A 17,344-nucleotide genomic window follows, 5' to 3' on the forward strand; every position below is an offset into this window, starting at 1 on the left:
TCTAAGTCACTTTCAAAACAAAGTTAATTTCAGAGGGCATATCACAGTGGTGATTTCCAGCAACTTCAATTCTTCAAAGCCACATGTTATTTTTATACTCCATCAACTTCAAGGTGTAATTTTACAGGCACCATTTGTGTGAAATAATTTGTGAACTTTTAAGGATTGTAAATACCCACAGTTTTGTTATTCATTTTCACTTAATGTTCTCAAAAGGTCTGATTGAGACATTTTATCAAACATATTGAAGACGCTTTATTCCGTTAACAATTGTAACAAGTAATAGTAAGAGATTTTCACATTTACAATTGCAACAAGAAAGAAGAGTGTAAGAGCAATGAATAACCTGCTTTTGTGTAGTCACTTCTTCTCAAGAAAAAAATTAGTTTTTTTTTTCCGAACTTCTGTTGTTATGCCTTGCAAATGATTTAATTTTCTCTGTTTGTTGAGTCTTGCATCGTCTCTCTCTTGAACAAATATTTTTCCATGGTAAGAAAATCTTTTTTCCAACTGAAGGAAATTCCTACAGCAATGTTTTCGAATATATTGCAACCAGCAGAAAATTTCGAAGCGGGATTCCCTAAATCTTCTTTTATCTGGGTTTAACCATGGTTTAAGAGGCTTTTTTGGTTAAATAACTAATGACCCTTGGATCTCTAATTGGACAGATGTACGGTAATCAGCCCTACACTGGACGAACTGGATGGGAGCCGACTCCGAAATCTGATACTTTAGTCTTCTTAGGTCTCTCTAATTACTGTAAGTTATTTATTTATTTATAATATTATATGGTAGGGGTCAAAGTCAAATTCCCTACACCTTAAGTTCACAACCTAATGGTGATGACTTATAAAAAAGAAATTGATGGTGTAAATATTTATTGCACAAGCATATATAAATCGTTAATCGGCCCTTCAATCTAAAAGATCACATATATGCAAATGAACTAACATATGTTATGTTATCTCTGTAACATGGTACGTAACTACATATTACAATTGAACCAAGATCACACCGTAAAATTTTACGTATTGCTCATTTTTATAAAACAAACACCTAGTTCCTCTCGAGCTAGATGGGAAATTTTATCATTAGCAAATTAAATAGCAACTAAATTACAATGAAAAGTGGCAGATCACAAAATCGTGCATGCCATATAATTAAACACAGGTGATGGGGAAACACACTATTCATTTATTAACGGATATAATAAAACTTACGTTATGACTAGATTTAGCTAGTCTAAAGACAATTTTTAGGGAGAAGGCAAAAATGATTTTTCTTATGCATAGTGATTCCAGGCAAAGCATCGGTGTCAACATCTTCTTTCTTCATCCCACAAGGCAATTCCCAATCAAATGCATAAAGAAGATTTGAAAGTATAAGATCCACTGTGGCAGCACCAAGTGCAATACCTGCAGAGACAATTCAAGATTCAATCTTTATAGATACAAGATTCCGAGCTTTTAAAAAGGGTGTGGAACATGATCATATTGAATTATATTTCCACTACTTTTCATGATTTTCATGGATAATCTATAGTTTAAATAAAAAAATGGGTCCAAATTATGGGTGTCAAGTGGGCCGGGCCGGGCCGGGCCATTTTAACGTGGGCCACAAGGGGCCAGGTCGGGGCCGAGCCGGGCCGTAAGTTAAGGGGCCGGGCTGGGGGCCGGGCTTGGAGAGGGAAAGGGTGTCCGGTCCAGCCCACCTCGGATAGGGGCTACACCTCGGGCTAACCGGGCCGGTTAGTGGGTCGGGCCGGGTTTTAGTTAGTGGGCCGGGCCGGGTTTTAGTTAGTGGGCCGAGCCAGATTTTAATTATTTTTAAAAAAAATTCTTATACTAAAATTTATTAAGTTTGATACTTTAAAATCTAGTTGTTGTCAACTTTATTTTAACCATCAAGTTCCTTAAATTATACTTTGGCCGTATTTTCAATCTATAAATATCATTCATTCCTCTCCATATTATCTCACAATTCCCTACTCTCCTCTTTCTCTAAATTTCCTACTAATCTAAATGGGAACTAAATGGGAACAATGCACATGAGTTTTGATACTAAACCAAAGTTCTTGATTTAATTATCTCATATGATCCTAAGTCCTAATGTCATGTGCAGATTGTCACACCTCCATCATCGGCGGAGACATTTACACTAAAAAATATTTAATTATTATTATATATAAAATATTTGAAACTAATAAGATTTTATATATATATATAACTAATAGTTTATATTATTATATACTGTATAACCTATTGAAATATTTTTGAACTTGTGTAAGCCAACAGCAAGATAGTAACTTAAAAGGGGTATTTGATTTATTTCACGCATCAGCAATTTCAGAGGCTTGTCATTTCACTGATTTTGTTAGCCTCTTATAATGTCTTGCTGCTTTTGGGCACTGATCAATGTTTGTCCCTCCTTGCAAAAATTTATCTTGGAGTTGCTGCTTGTGCAGAATTAGTTTTACACAATTACATTTATAGTTCTATTTTGACTGCGTACAAATTATTATTCTTGTAAATAAATTAGAACACAAATTTGAAAAGAAATTCAAAGGCTCAGTGAGCCTTTAGTTTTATTAATCGATAATTGCAAAGTCGATTATTATTCTTGTAAATAAAATTAGAACACAAATTTGAAAAGAAATTCAAAGGCTCAGTGAGCCTTTAATTTTATTAATCGATAATTGCAAAGTCGAATTTAAACTTTAAAGCTTACAAACTTACATTTACTTTTCTTTGATTTCGTAAACTTAAACTAGAAAAAGAAAATTCAATTTGACAACTCTTCAAATTTAAATCTACATATTTTCCACCATTTTATTCAATTCTTCCATATTAACATTAGGAGGAATTGGCTCAAAATTTTCATAATCGACATCTCCATACATTGGAGATGTTTGTACCGATGGATCTCCAAGTGACATTATATCTTCAAGTTGTTGGTCTTCTCTTGGACATTACATGAGTTAAAATTAATGGTTAAGTTTTAATTAACTAAAGTAAGATTCTAACTATGGTTTGAATAATTAATAAATATTTCATATATTTGCTTCCAAAATTTTAAGAATCCCACAATTATAGCTACAGCTATTTTATTGGGATACAATGTTTTTAAAATACTTATTATTAGTAATAAATGTAGTGTTGACACCCAATTTTGTCCCGCCTCTCCTCCGAAATACATATTTGCGCTTCTAATATTTAAAATAAAAAATAAAAAAAAAATAATAAAAAATAATAATATATATATTATGTTTACTATAGTTATTAGTCCCTATCAATAACGGCGTTTCATTATTCTGTTACAACTATTATTATTATCATTATTATTATTTATTATTATTCTTGTTATTTCCATTATCATTATTACTATTATTGTTAATTACTAATCACTATTATCAGCGTTATTTTTTTTACCATCGTTATTTTATTATTAATTATTATCATTGATTTTATCAACAATTGTTATTTATTATCATTATCGTCATTATTATTATTATTATTATTATTGTTAGTATTTTTATTATTAATTATTGTCATTATTCCTATTGTTATCTTGTTATTAATTATCAATATTTGTTATCTACTATTATTATTATATCTATTATTATTTTCACCATTATCATTATTGTTATCATTATTAGCAGTATTACTACCGCTATTTATTTACTGCTATTATTTAGTGTTATTGAAACTTGCATTTCCCGGCATTTTATCAACTTTCGCGTACACATCGCATTTATTTCGCACATTTAAAATGATAAATTTATTTATTGTTTAAAACATTATTGCACGGTCATTGCAATATCATATAACTTTATTATCCGGGTCTTTTACAATTACACATTTTTTCGTACCAGGTGATATTCTGGCACCCTTGGTACATCGTTAATCAAAATAAGACTTTTATTCAAATTTAGAAGCCAAACTATTTCTGGCATTCAGTCCGTATTTTTGACTTACCGGACCCCAAACCAAAGTCCGATTAACTCCTAATATTTTTTGGACTAGACCATGTTTTTATCTCAATTTCTTAAAAACCAGTACATGTTTTAATTCACTAGTCCATCCTTTTAGAACCCAGTCTAAAATTGACCCGGTCCACAAATGGACCGGGTCCGACATATGTTCATCAAAATAAGGGAAACCCTTAGGGTTTCCCATTTTTTTTTTTCCGCCTCCGCCTCTTCTTCTTCCTTTTCCTCTGTCTCTTTTCTCCTCCCACAAAACCATCGCCGCCGCTCCCACTATCCCCGTTCCCCACCATCGTCGTTGTCTCCCACCTCTTGTTGTTCCCCACTCGTCTTGTCTCCCCCGCTCCTCTCTCTCTCTTCGTCAAGAAAACCCTAATCTCCCTTTAAATATGAGATTTTCCAGTAGAACAGGGGGAGGAGATCGGAAAACGGGAAAGGAGGGAAATCAAAACCCCCTTACAAAACAAGTTTTATTTTTTTCATTTGGAATCTTCGGAAAATCGGAGAAAAAATACAACAAGACGGGAACAAAGAAACTAAGTTCTCACTGCACAAACCCCCTTGAAAATTTGAGTCTTTTAGTCTGAAAAAGTTCCATAGAAACAAAAGCCTTCGTTTTTGTCGCTAAAATCCCCCAAGCAAAAATTTCAATTTTATCAATCTCTTTTATGTCTGTGAATTGAGTTTTGAAGTGTTTGAGTGTGTATCGAAGGCTTCGCACTCACTTCGCTGCACCCGAATCAGGTAATCCCCTGTCCCTTTTATTTCGCTTGCCTTCCTTGTGTTTTAGTTTAAATTTATCTGTCCCTATTTGTTGATATTAATTTTAGCATCAGTCAAGCATGTTATGTGTTAGTGTGATTAAATCTATGGGGTTAAGCATATTCCTGTGTCAAGATAGGTTTAACTTGTTTCAGAAGGATTGTTTAGTGGTTCCATATAGTGAGACGTGTGTATATATCGGCCCTTGTTTAGTTTAATTTTGGTTAAATATGCCTGATAGATTAGTATGTTTAACTAAGCATATTGTGTTAGTTTGGTTAAGTTTAATTCTCTTTTAGACTGATGTGGGATTTGAAGCATGCCTATATCTCTGTTCGATTGTTGGAGTTTAAGGTCATTCATGATCCTTATCTGGATATAACATGATTATTTCCTCTACGATGTGTCGTTTGAATTCAATACTGCCTTCATAATGTTCCCTTGATGATAAGTATAATCCGTGAGCCTGTGATAGTAAAAATGAGTCTGCTAAGGCTGAAATGGCACTTATTTGCTGTGGGAGTTACCAAGGCTGGTATATGTTCCCCATGGTTCTGTTTCAGAAGTATAAAGTCCATGATATGAATTCAGTCCGATTTGGTTTAGCTCTAAAGTCTGAGAGTGTGTTGGAAAGACTCAAGAGATTTTGAAAGGCAGCCTGTAGGATCTGTAAATTCATCCGGTATTCTAGGAAACCTGTTATGCATGCTGGAAACCCTGTACTGGCAGATATAATGGCTACATGTTGTGTGTTTCCCTCCAGATCTGTATGCATGTGTCAATTTTATCCCTTCTCTTAGTCATGGTTGTAAAATGCCTGTATAGTTCTCTTATGCATCGAAATGGGAATGTGTCAACTGCTTAAATTTGTCTAGTTTGATTTGCTAATGGATCCTGGCCTACTCAGTAAACATCTTCCTTTTAACATTCTTTTGTTCAATGGTTGGTCTGGTATGTTGAAGTTGTTAATATAGTCATGTTATTTGTTAGTTTAAATTGGATTGCATATGTTTAAAGTCGGCTGTGTTTAGTTGTCTTCTTCTTTTTTTTTCCCCTCTTTTAATCTGTTTTGGCTTTATATTTGGACAACCTGATTGATCTGGGGGACTGATTGGACATGCCTGTTTGGCTAAATGTATATCAGTTTAGGCAAATGCTATTTGGCTAAATGTATATCAGTTTAAACATTGGTCTGTTCTCTTTGTCACTTGATTTAACCTTTGATTAATCATATTTATATCCTTATAATTAAGCGAGCAGGAATGCATATGTGTGTGTGTGTTATTTGAGTAAATTGAAGCCCAGGATAGTGCTGTTTTTCCTTTGCTTTAAATTGATTCCACTGAAAATTGAAGCATTTTGGTGTCCTGCTACTTCATTCATCATACACCCTTTCTATCAGACATGTTTCTGGCTGTATGTGTTCATGTTTAGATTGGTTTGGATTCCAGTTGGGTAGTCGGTTATGTATTAGCTTATTTGACTTGAGAAACTGTGCCTCGGCCAATATTGTCTGGCCATTTTATTTATTTAAGGTTTCAAATCCCTCATGTTTCATCCATTTTTTATTTTGTCCCTCACTTTATGTCCTGTATTGCCTTATAAGACTTGCACTGTTGTGAATCTGATCCTGCAGATATGCTCTAAATCATCACATACTGTCTCTCAATCACTTGGCTTAGTTATTTGCAGAACTGTTCGGAACTTGCTTGTATTCCTTGTCTGTATAATCCGCTTGGCTTCATAATTCAAAAGAAACTTTGACGAATCCTCCAGATACCCTCTTGTGTCATTCATTGTTTGAGTCTAAAACTATCTAAAACTATGATTTCTTATTTAAAATGGTCCTTCATGTTTTTAAACTGTCTCACCTTCTTAACTACATGTACACATGCCATTTAAATTTAAAATTTATTGTCGTAAACTGAACCTTTTTCCTATCAAACCAATATTGAAAGTCTCCAGGTCCTCTGTGTGTTTTAAAAAAATAGACTTTGAAGTAACTAGTCCTGCTTTTCTTCTCTCTTGCTTGTATTAATTTGTGTATGTGAACTCGAAAGTCCATAGTTGACCTTGTTTTTCTCCTATGTGGAAAACCGAATCTGTTCCGCTTGAATTTATATAAGAAATTGCAAGTAATGGTGAGTCTTTTTTTTTTTTTTTTTCCAAGGACTGAAACGATCCTAATACTTTGATAAGCTGTCCTTTAAAACTTTCTGCGGAAGTGTATCTCTTTCTCTTCTTTCCTCTCCTCATTTAAACTAGATTGTGCCAATGAAATGTCTCAATTTGTTCAATTATATGCATACTCGACTAGGCATGTCCTGTTTATTACGTTGGTCTCAACCCTGAACCCATAAAACTTTTCGATAATTAACCTTCTAGGCATCCTCATGACCATGTATATACGAAATATATTCGAATATTCATGATATATACATGAACCACTGGTATGTTGAACTTGCATTATATATCTTGTCTTTGTTTGTTGATCATGTACTAATTTCTATTTTTTTCATTTTATGCATGACCGTCGCACACGAGTCTGAGGGACTCGTTCTTCTCCGCATTCGGAGTTGGGCTAAAAGCCCAACGAAATCCTTCCGAGTCATTCCCTATCAATCCTGTCCGCAGCGAAAAAAAAAATAGAATTTATTGGGCCGAAGCCCAATAGCAGGCAGATCCGCGGCATAAAAAAAAAGAGTGGGCTGAGCCCATTCTCACCAACAGCAGCAGCAGCAGTCCTTCAAACATGGGCTGGGCCCACTGAATTTTATTTCAGCCCCTATTTTTGTTTCATGCATTTAATTTGTATTATTTGACTAACCCTTACTTTGTTGTTTTCCTAGCTTAGATGAATTTTAGTAAAATTTAGTGGGTTAGCTTTAGTATAATGGGTAGAATTTAAGAAAGAAACTCGCCATTAGTCCCATACATTTTTTTTATGTTGAACCATTTATAGCATATATAATATTTATTTTTATTGGAATAATTGATTTGCAAAATAGCATGCCTATATATTGTGGGTTAAAGGAACCATTTTTGTTCTTACTATCTTAGGAATTTCAGAATTTCACTAATACACAAATATAAATTCAAGTATATTTTACAAATAACTCTTCAAGTTTGAATCAATCATGCATATTTTTGGCTAAGCATAATTAATAAGAGATAATGAGAAGGAGAAAGAAAATTCGCACCTTGTCTATATTCCTAAATTGCAAAATCAATTAATATCTCGCCGTTTGAGTTGTTTCAAATATTAAAACGCTGCAACCCGCACTCTTTTCCATTTATATGTAAATTATTATATTCTGCAAATCTTATTTTTTAAAAAATAGCATTTTTTAAAGCCATAGCAATATTTATAAGATTATTTCCTATAGCATTATTATATTTTCACTTAAAGCTTTAGCAACATTCTTAAGTTTATTTTAAATAGCTTTATTATTTAAAGCCTTAATAATATTTACAAGTGTTATTTTAAATAGCTTATATTTTCCTTTTAAAACATTAGCAACATTGTAAGCCAATTTCTTAAAATTTAAATGCTACATTTACATCTTTAACTTTAATTAATTAACCTAAGTTTGGCCGGATAACCGTAGTTAACGGATTCTAAAGGATGCCTGACACCTTCCCTTTAGGATAATATACAACCCTTACCTAGAATCACACTGGTTAAGCAGACTATTAACAGAGGTTTAGTTTTTAAACTTTACCCTAGTTAACATTTAGGTGTCCTAATTCACCGTTAAATTAATTAGGTGGCGACTCCTTAAAACAAAACAAAAGAGGAATCTCCAATATGTTGTACTCCGCTTCAACCCGGGTTAAAATGGGGTATAACAGCTTGGCGACTCCGCTGGGGAATTTTAGGTTCTTAACCATAACAACTTAGGTTAATAATTAAATTTGTTGGATGTTTGGTTGTTTTCTTTATTTTTTGTCTTTATTGTTGCTTTTTTTTATTTTTTTTTATTTTTTTTTTTCTTTTATTTTTTTTTTCTTTTATGTTCTTTTATGTTCTTTTAAGTGATTGCTTTATTATGTAAATTTTCTATGTAATATGTATGTTATTGCTTTCCTTAAACTGTCATTCCGTTCATATTTCTTCCATTCCTGGAAAACTCACACATATTCACACACTTAAAGCGGCTTCGCAGTTTGCGCCCGTGCACTACTAAATTACCCCTTTAGTTGGATTGGTCTAGTGGATTTAGTCGATCAGCGGTGCAGTCGACGGCCACGGACTTTCCACTCCCAAGTTGTCCGCTTGGGGGAACCTTGTGTCATAGGAAGCCAACTCTTAGTCAACCTAAGATAGAGCTAAACCAACACCTTTTATTAAGAGCATACATTTCATGACTTAGGAGGTTTAATACCCTTGGTGTATTAAATTCATTAGATGACTTTACCCAAACGTCCAAGCGGGTTCGCGACCCCGAGTGACACCAATCATACTTTATGTGCATGTTTGAAGGATAATTGTGCCTAAATATTGACTATTTGCTCTAATTAATTAAACTTTAGGAGGGAGGGCATGATTAATATTTCTATGACAGGTATGGATTTGCATTGGAGTACAACGAATGATGAAGATCAAAGACAACACAAATGGAGCTAGAAGTTAGACATAGGAAACTGTATTTACTTTACTTAAATTAGGAAACACTTTATGTTGTATTCATTTAACATGTAATAAATATTGCATTATCTTGTACTTTATTTGAGAAATAGAATCTGTTTAAAGCAACAGGATGACATATTATGGCACACTTTACCCTTCAAACGACGATAGGCCTACCTCTGGCACAAAGAGGTCACATGCATATTAGGACGCGTTATTGTTTGATATACTTGTTTGACAATTTGTTTGACTTTATTTGATGAATTATTTGCTACACGTCTTACTTGACTTTACATGATCATGACTTTACCTAGATATGTTCACGAGACTAACATCATTTATACTTTATGTTTCTTTTATCTTATTCCCAAAAAGAAGTTGATTCGTGTTGACACTCAATGGCCGACCATCCTTACATCACAAGGTCAAAGACATCATCGTTACCTCAACGCAGCTGGGTTGTTCAAGGAAAAACAAATATTACGTCTGGTCCAGCCGCATCTATTTCAACTAGCCCGGAAAGCATCATGGTTTCTAATGACCCTCCCGAGATTTTTGAACACGGAACTACTATTCAACGGGATGAACATATCGCCCGCCTGACTCAAGAGATTGAGGATCTACGTGGAGAGCTAAATCGGGTTAGAAACATGACCAACTTATCCATTATACTCCAAAGTCCACCTCCGGAACCTAGGAGTGTCGCACCAAACCCGCCTCATTTTCCATCACTTGAACCTTTAGTTCCAGAACATTTTCCTCCACAAAACAATGCACCTACCAACAACAACTTACCTCCAATCACTTCCGCAAATCCACCAAATCCATCGCCCATCTACACCCCTCCACAGAATCGATCACCCGCCTACACTACCTATGCCGCTCCTGATCCACCACCCGTCAACCCACCAAATCAATCACTAGGTAACACTCCTTACATTGCTTTACCCACCAACACTAACCCACCACCTACAATTACTCCTCTAAACCCACCAAACCAAGCCCTTACATGCTTTGGCCATCCACAACAACCTTTCTACCCTTACCATTACGTTGAACCCTACCAAGCTCCACTATTCCCTTACCCTGTCTATAGTACTCGACCAAATTACTACCAACCCCGAGCACCTCAATATCAAAACTTACGTCCATACCAATTTGCCCAAATTTCCACCCACCGAAATCGACCACATACCACACATAGAGCCCGTCCAAACCCTGTCATAAAAAACACCCGTGATTACACTCAGTTAGCTGAACCTTTGTCTCAGCTATTTGAAAGACTGAAAGCGGCAGGCGTGGTACAACCTATTGAAGGGAAAATTCTCAATCCTATCCCAAAATGGTTTGATAGTTCCAAGCATTGCGCATATCATTCTGGAGTTCCGGGGCATGCCACTGAGGATTGCTATGGCTTCAAAAGCAAAATCGAAGCCTTGATTAAGGAAGGAACAATCCAGCTCACTGGAGCTCGACCCGATATGGATCGCCATCCCTTTTCCTACTCACGAAAACGCCAACGTGAACATGATAATTATCAAAAAGTTAAGAATCAGAAGGAGGCTGTTACGCCAATTGGAAAAGATGGAGAGAGGCGTGTCATCAACGTTCGTTGCGCCTGTGGGGATGATCCGAAAACAAGTGCCAGTGAAGATGGCTGCAACAACTACTGAGACACCAACCATCCAGGGTACAGAACCAGGAGAGACTCTGAAGAACTGGACTTGTACTCCGTCCCTGATTCGCCGGGAACCTTGGTGGCATGAACATGTAGTGAACTTGTTTTCTTTTATTGATGCTTGAACCGTACCCAAAATTTTGTTTGTTTTGCTTCACCTTGTGGAAGCTTGAATTGCAAAACTATGAATGCATTTCGGATTTTCCTTAATCATTTATTTTCTACTTTACTTATCAAATCTGCCAACTCTACGATTGTGACATGAACGAATAGACAAATCCTGAAAGAGTAACAAAGAAACTAGGGGACAAGACAAGATTCCACTCGAGAAATTGAAATAGCCGATAGGTGACAACATAAGCCTAAAAGCTGGCAATTCAAGAAGAAATCAAAGTACGCCATTAGGTTAGACAACCTAGTTTGCAACATTTCCTTTAGTTGCGAACTACGCTTGACCTGATTCCTCGGTGGATACGTAGGCAGCCCACATAGGGACTCGGTCATACTAGGTTAGAATTTTTGCCATTCACATGCGTACGAACTACGTTCTGACCTGATTCCCGAGGTGGGATACGTAGGCAACCCACATAGGGTTCAGTTGCTTTATAACAAAAATCCAAAATATTTTATGTGTTACGAACTACGTTCTGACCTGATTCCCGAGGTGGGATACGTAGGCAACCCACATAGGGTTCGGTTGCTTTATAACAAAAATCCAAAATATCTTATGCGTCACGAACTACGTTCGGACCTGATTCCTTGGTGGATACGTAGGCAACCTATACAAGGTTCGGTCACAACATAGCATAGGTTTAGTATACCCTCCAGAATCAAAACTGGGGCATATTTTGGAAGATTAGACCAGAGAAAAGTTGGACATCGACGCTATTAAGGCTACTAGACAAGAATAGTACACACAAACGACCTTTCAAAGTTCTCGGAAGTGTCGCAATCGAAAGTTAGCAGGAATATCTCACAACTTGTATACATATATTTTCATATATATCTTTCCTTACATACATACACTTACGTATATATTTTTCAAATGGAAGACTTTCTTTCAATTGTTTCACTACTGTTCATCTACCGAGGCTTTAAACGGAGGCCGCAAGATCCAAACAAACAGGATGAATGGGGCGCCAACAAAGTCAAGCTTCGAGTCAACACGAATCAACTTCCCCCTCCCAAACTAATAATTTTCTTTGAATGCAGGAACTTAAAATCGCGAGATCAACAATCAGGTCTATCAATCAGGGCCATTGTGGCCTCGCCTCAAAAGCCATGCGGCTTTGATTTCAACCTTATCTTTTAATTTATTTTTTATCAAAATAATTTTATACACCTGTTTTTGAAGGTTGACGAGATTAAAGACGAATCAAATCAGGATTACGTGCCATCAATTCAGCCTGTCACGATACCGTCAAACTGCAAATTCTAGAGCTTCTTGTGTCATTCTTTTACGGGTTATCTGGCATTGAACATTGTTTTGGCTGCGAATCTGCATTAAGGACGAGATACAATGGCAAAAAGATTTGAGTCCTTCAACACCGGTGTGGGGTTGGTGCAAGCGCAAAATGAAGATAGCGAGAAGAATGTAGTACAAAGAAGCGTGTTGGTCAATTTGGGAAATACCCTCAGCCTTCTTCCTAACACAAGTTCAGCTTCCAGCTCTACCCAAAACATTTCTTTCACTATTTCTCCTCACCCAGCTCCTACAAATATACCGCCAAGATACTCTATTAAACCAGATGCTTTGCAAGTCACATTGATACCTAATGTCCAAAAGCCTGCACTTGCAGCGCCCTTCACAGAAAACCAGCAAAATCTGCTAGCGGTATACCCACACAAGAGATTGAGAAATGAAGCGAACGCAATCAATCAGAATGACTCGGATAGAGAGCTTCACAATTTGAGGAGAATTGTCGAAGAAGAGATGCGGGCAAGAAATGTCCAAAGCTTAAGATATGAAAGTTTGTGCATGCTTCCAAATGTTGAGTTGCCGCCAGGATTCAAAGTGCCAAAATTCAACACCTTTAATGGCAGAGGAAATCCTATTACGCACTTGAAGGACTATTGTAGTAGATTAATGGGAATTGGACAAGATGAAGCCATAAGAATGAAATTGTTCATTCTGAGCCTATCAGGGTTGGCGTTAGATTGGTACACAGAACAAGACTTTCGCAAATGGTACACATGGGAGGACATGGCCCGCGACTTTGTAGAACATTTCAAATTTAACATCGGGGTTAGTCCAAATCTGTATGATATGCTTGAGATAGAAAGAATGCCACATGAGTCTTTTCAGGAATATGCCATCCGATGGAGATTGGAAGCTTCAAAAATACGTCCTCCGTTGCCTGAGAATGAGTTGATTTCAACTTTCATCCAAATACAAAAGGGCATATATTATGAAAAGTTGTTATGTGCGCGGTTGCGCGACTTTGCTGATCTAATTCAAATTGGAAAGCAAGTAGAAGCGGGCATTCGAGCAGGAAGAATTGTTGACAGTTCATCAGTACAAACAACTTTTCAAGTCGAGACATTCAACAATTTGCAAGGCAAAAACAGAGAAACCGACTCAGCTATCAGGTCTACACATCAGCCGCAATCACGACAGAACTATCAATGTTCGCGTGATCATATATACCTTCATCAACGAGGCATTCAATATCAACCCGATCCAGCACAGTCTAGCTTACGACGGTCAGAGCACGCAAAACTCCGCACTTTTACTCCTCTTGAAGAGTCGTTAACCAGCATATTTGAGAAAATGAAAGCCAAGGGACTCCTGAAGCCAAAGAAAGGATGGATCCCTAAAAGCCTACCGCCAGATTTTGATTGGTCCAAAAGTTGTGCTTACCACTCTAATATTCCAGGTCATGACACAGAAAACTGCCCGGCCCTTAAGCATAAGATCCAGAACATGATCGAAAAGGATAAGATAAGTGTGCAACAAAATAAATTGTGCGACAATGATGGCCCTTCAGTTGCAAATGCAATTATTGTTACCGGTGATCTGTCAAAATTGGCACCGAGACATTTGAAAAGGAAGCGTGGAACTAAGTAAGACGATTGAAAGGATCTACCATCACTAGCGTTCTCCACCCACTTGCCTCATGATCAACTTTCCTTCTTGTAATTTTTGCTAAAGCTTGTTATAAACTACTTTCGACCTGATTCCTTTGGGATAAGTAGGCAGTCCATTCTCGGACACGGTCTTAATATAGTGAAAATTCCATCCTCCCCATAAAGCAACACTGGGGCAGCTTTGCAAATGGCCTATCATTATTCGACAAAAAAACATGAATCGAAATCTCGAACAATATATCAGCGTCACCAGATTGTTGCAATGCCATCACCTCAAGAAATGCAGATTCAACGCCAAAGCTTTGGTGTTCAATGCAAGGCAACCATGTTATTTTACACTAACAAAATTTTCTTTGAGTAATGCAGGGACATATTTTAGCTATTCTTGAAGGACATCGCACAGTATCAAATCGGCAATTGCAAGATTCAGATACAACAAAGGGCAAAGTCAACTTGATACTAATTAATTTTGAAACTTACAAATTTCTTTGAGTGCAGGAACCTTTTAGTTGCAAATTTTGGCAGGGTAGAAAGTCCCCAAATCTTCGGCATTGCATCATGAATATTTGTTGCCGCAAATTACGCACTGCGTCGAGACACGTCTCACCGTATATGAATCAAGCATCGCAAAGGCTCTTCGCTCCGCACTAATTTTGGTAACCATAAATCAAGCAGGTCATTTCGGGCTCATTCCGCCTTTATGCGTTGTATGGGCTGTGCACCGCCCTTTGAATTTTTCGCATAAGGCTGAGCACAGCCCCCTTGAAATGCCTGCATAAAGCATTTGCACTGCACTAGCATTGCTTTATTATTTGCAAATGCCCCGCATCGCACCGCACCTGCATTACATTATCACTTTCAAATGCCCTGCAAAGGCACAACACCATCGTTCGCAAAAGCACCGCATTTTAGGCTCGTCCGCCTTTAATTGGACATTTTAGGCTCGTCCGCCTTTAATTGGACATTATAGGCTCGTCCGCCTTTAATTGGACATTATAGGCTAGTCCGCCTTTAATAGGACATTTAGGCTCGTCCGCCTTTAATTGGACATTTTAGGCTAGTCCGCCTTTAATAGGACGTTTAAGGCTGAGCACCGCCTTTTATATGTTGCATGGGATGTGCGCCGCCCCTTTGAAATTTCTGCAAAGGCTAAGCGCCGCCTTCTATCTGCCGCATGGTCTTAGCACCGCCCTCTTGATGCTTTTGCATAAAGTCGAGCGCCACTTTCCATCTCAATTTCATTCTGCTTTGTAACCTGAACTACGCTCGACCCGATTCCCTCAGTGGGATTCGTTGTCTGCGAAAAGCTCAATATCCTTCCGTGCCAGAAACTGGGACAAATTTTAAAGGCGTCATCGCAGCCCAACATCCTCCTGCGCCAAAACTGGGACAAATTTTTTAGGGCATCATCGCAAGCGATATCGAGAAAAATGAAGGAGTATATGGCCAACAGAGTCATCAGGCAAAAGGAAACTTTGGAAAAGGACGCTCTTCACAGTGCGTCACAGTCCCAGTTAGCCAAGACTCAGAAATAGGCGGAGTTTACAAGTCCAGACAAAGTTGGAAGCATAAAGCGTCGAGAACCAAATCTTCAGAGTCAACGCGAACCAAAGCGCTGCATATGCACTAAATACCCTATGAAAGCACTGCATCATTGCCCGCGTTGCACCGCACTTACATGGCTTTATTATATTCAAATGCCCCTGTGTATGCGCAGCCGCATCGCATCGCACCTGCATTACATTATCACCTTCAAATGCCCTGCAAAGACACAACATCATTGTTCGCAAAAGCACCGACATTTTAGGCTCGACCGCCTTTAATTGGACATTTTAGGCTCGTCCGCCTTTAATTGGACATTTTAGGCTCGTCCGCCTTTAATTGGACATTTTAGGCTCGTCCGCCTTTAATTGGACATTTTAGGCTCGTCCGCCTTTAATTGGACATTTTAGGATCGTCCGCCTTTAATTGGACATTTTAGGCTAGTCCGCCTTTAATTGGACATTTTAGGCTCGTCCGCCTTTAATTGGACATTTTAGGCTCGTCCGCCTTTAATAGGACATTTAAGGCTGTGCACCGCCTTTTGTATGATGCATGGGTTGTGCACCACCCTTTGCATCGCTTTCATATATTGCCCGGGCCATGCACCGCCCTTTTAAATCTCTGCATAAGGCTGTGCACCGCCTTTCATATGATGCATGGGTTGTGCACCGCCCTCTGCATCGCTTCCATATATTGCCTGGGCCATGCACCGCCCTTTTAAGTCTCTGCATAAGGCTGTGCACCGCCCTTTGCATCGTTTCCATATATTGCCTGTGCCATGCACCGCCCTTTTAATTTTCTGCATAAAGCCATGCACCGCCCTTTTAAATTTCTGCATAAAGCTGTGCACCGCATTTCATATGATGCATGGGTTGTGCACCGCCTTTTGCATCGCTTTCATATATTGCCTAGGCCATAAACCGCCCTTTCAAACTTCCGCATAAGACTGAGCACCACCTTTAAATTTTATGCATAAAGCCATACACCGCCCTTTGCATCGCTTTCATATATTGCTTGGGCCATGCACCGCCCTTTTAATTTTCTGCATAAAGCCGAGCACCGCCCTTGCATCTCTTTCGTATATCACGTGAGCCATGCACCGCCTTTCTAAATCTCCGCATAAAGACATTGCACCGTACCTGCCTTGTTTTATTATTATTTTGTTGATGCCCTGCATATGCTCGCAACAGTATTGCACCGCGCTTGCATCGCTGTATCTCAATATTTATTCTTACTGACTATTTTTATCTAGTTTTTAGTTTCGCAGGAGCTTTTAGCGCAACGTGGAACTATTTCTTCGGCAGCGAACTGGGGCAATACGTCGGGAAGGACAAGCAAACTTCTCGACAAGGGTCAAAGATCTACCTCGAACACTCGGCTTCAAATTCAAATTTCCCGTTCACATTCCAGCACAATCAATTTTCAGGGTTCTATCACAATACCCAGTGTCATCATAATTCGACACTGGGACAATATGTTTTTGCGAAGATCGCATCAAATCGTGAGTCGCCAGTCATAGGTGTCATAGTCTTCCCAGAACTACACACGGCCTGATTCTCGTGCAACCCGAGATATGTAGGCGATTCAGAGACCAGAGTTCGGCCGTAATTTTCTTTACCCTTAGTCCTTCATAATCCTCTAGCCGGGACAAAATAGGCTA

At 37.9% G+C, this 17,344-nt stretch overlaps 1 pseudogene; it reads right to left on the minus strand.

Annotated features, from left to right (window-relative positions):
• Positions 1-1,067: 1,067 nt before the first annotated feature.
• The window catches only part of LOC132611424 (cytochrome P450 71A1-like), a 36,561-nt pseudogene continuing 20,284 nt past the window's right edge, over positions 1,068-17,344 (minus strand).

This window comes from Lycium barbarum, chromosome 9, assembly GCF_019175385.1.
Source record: "Lycium barbarum isolate Lr01 chromosome 9, ASM1917538v2, whole genome shotgun sequence".
NCBI classification, from domain to species: Eukaryota; Viridiplantae; Streptophyta; class Magnoliopsida; order Solanales; family Solanaceae; genus Lycium; species Lycium barbarum.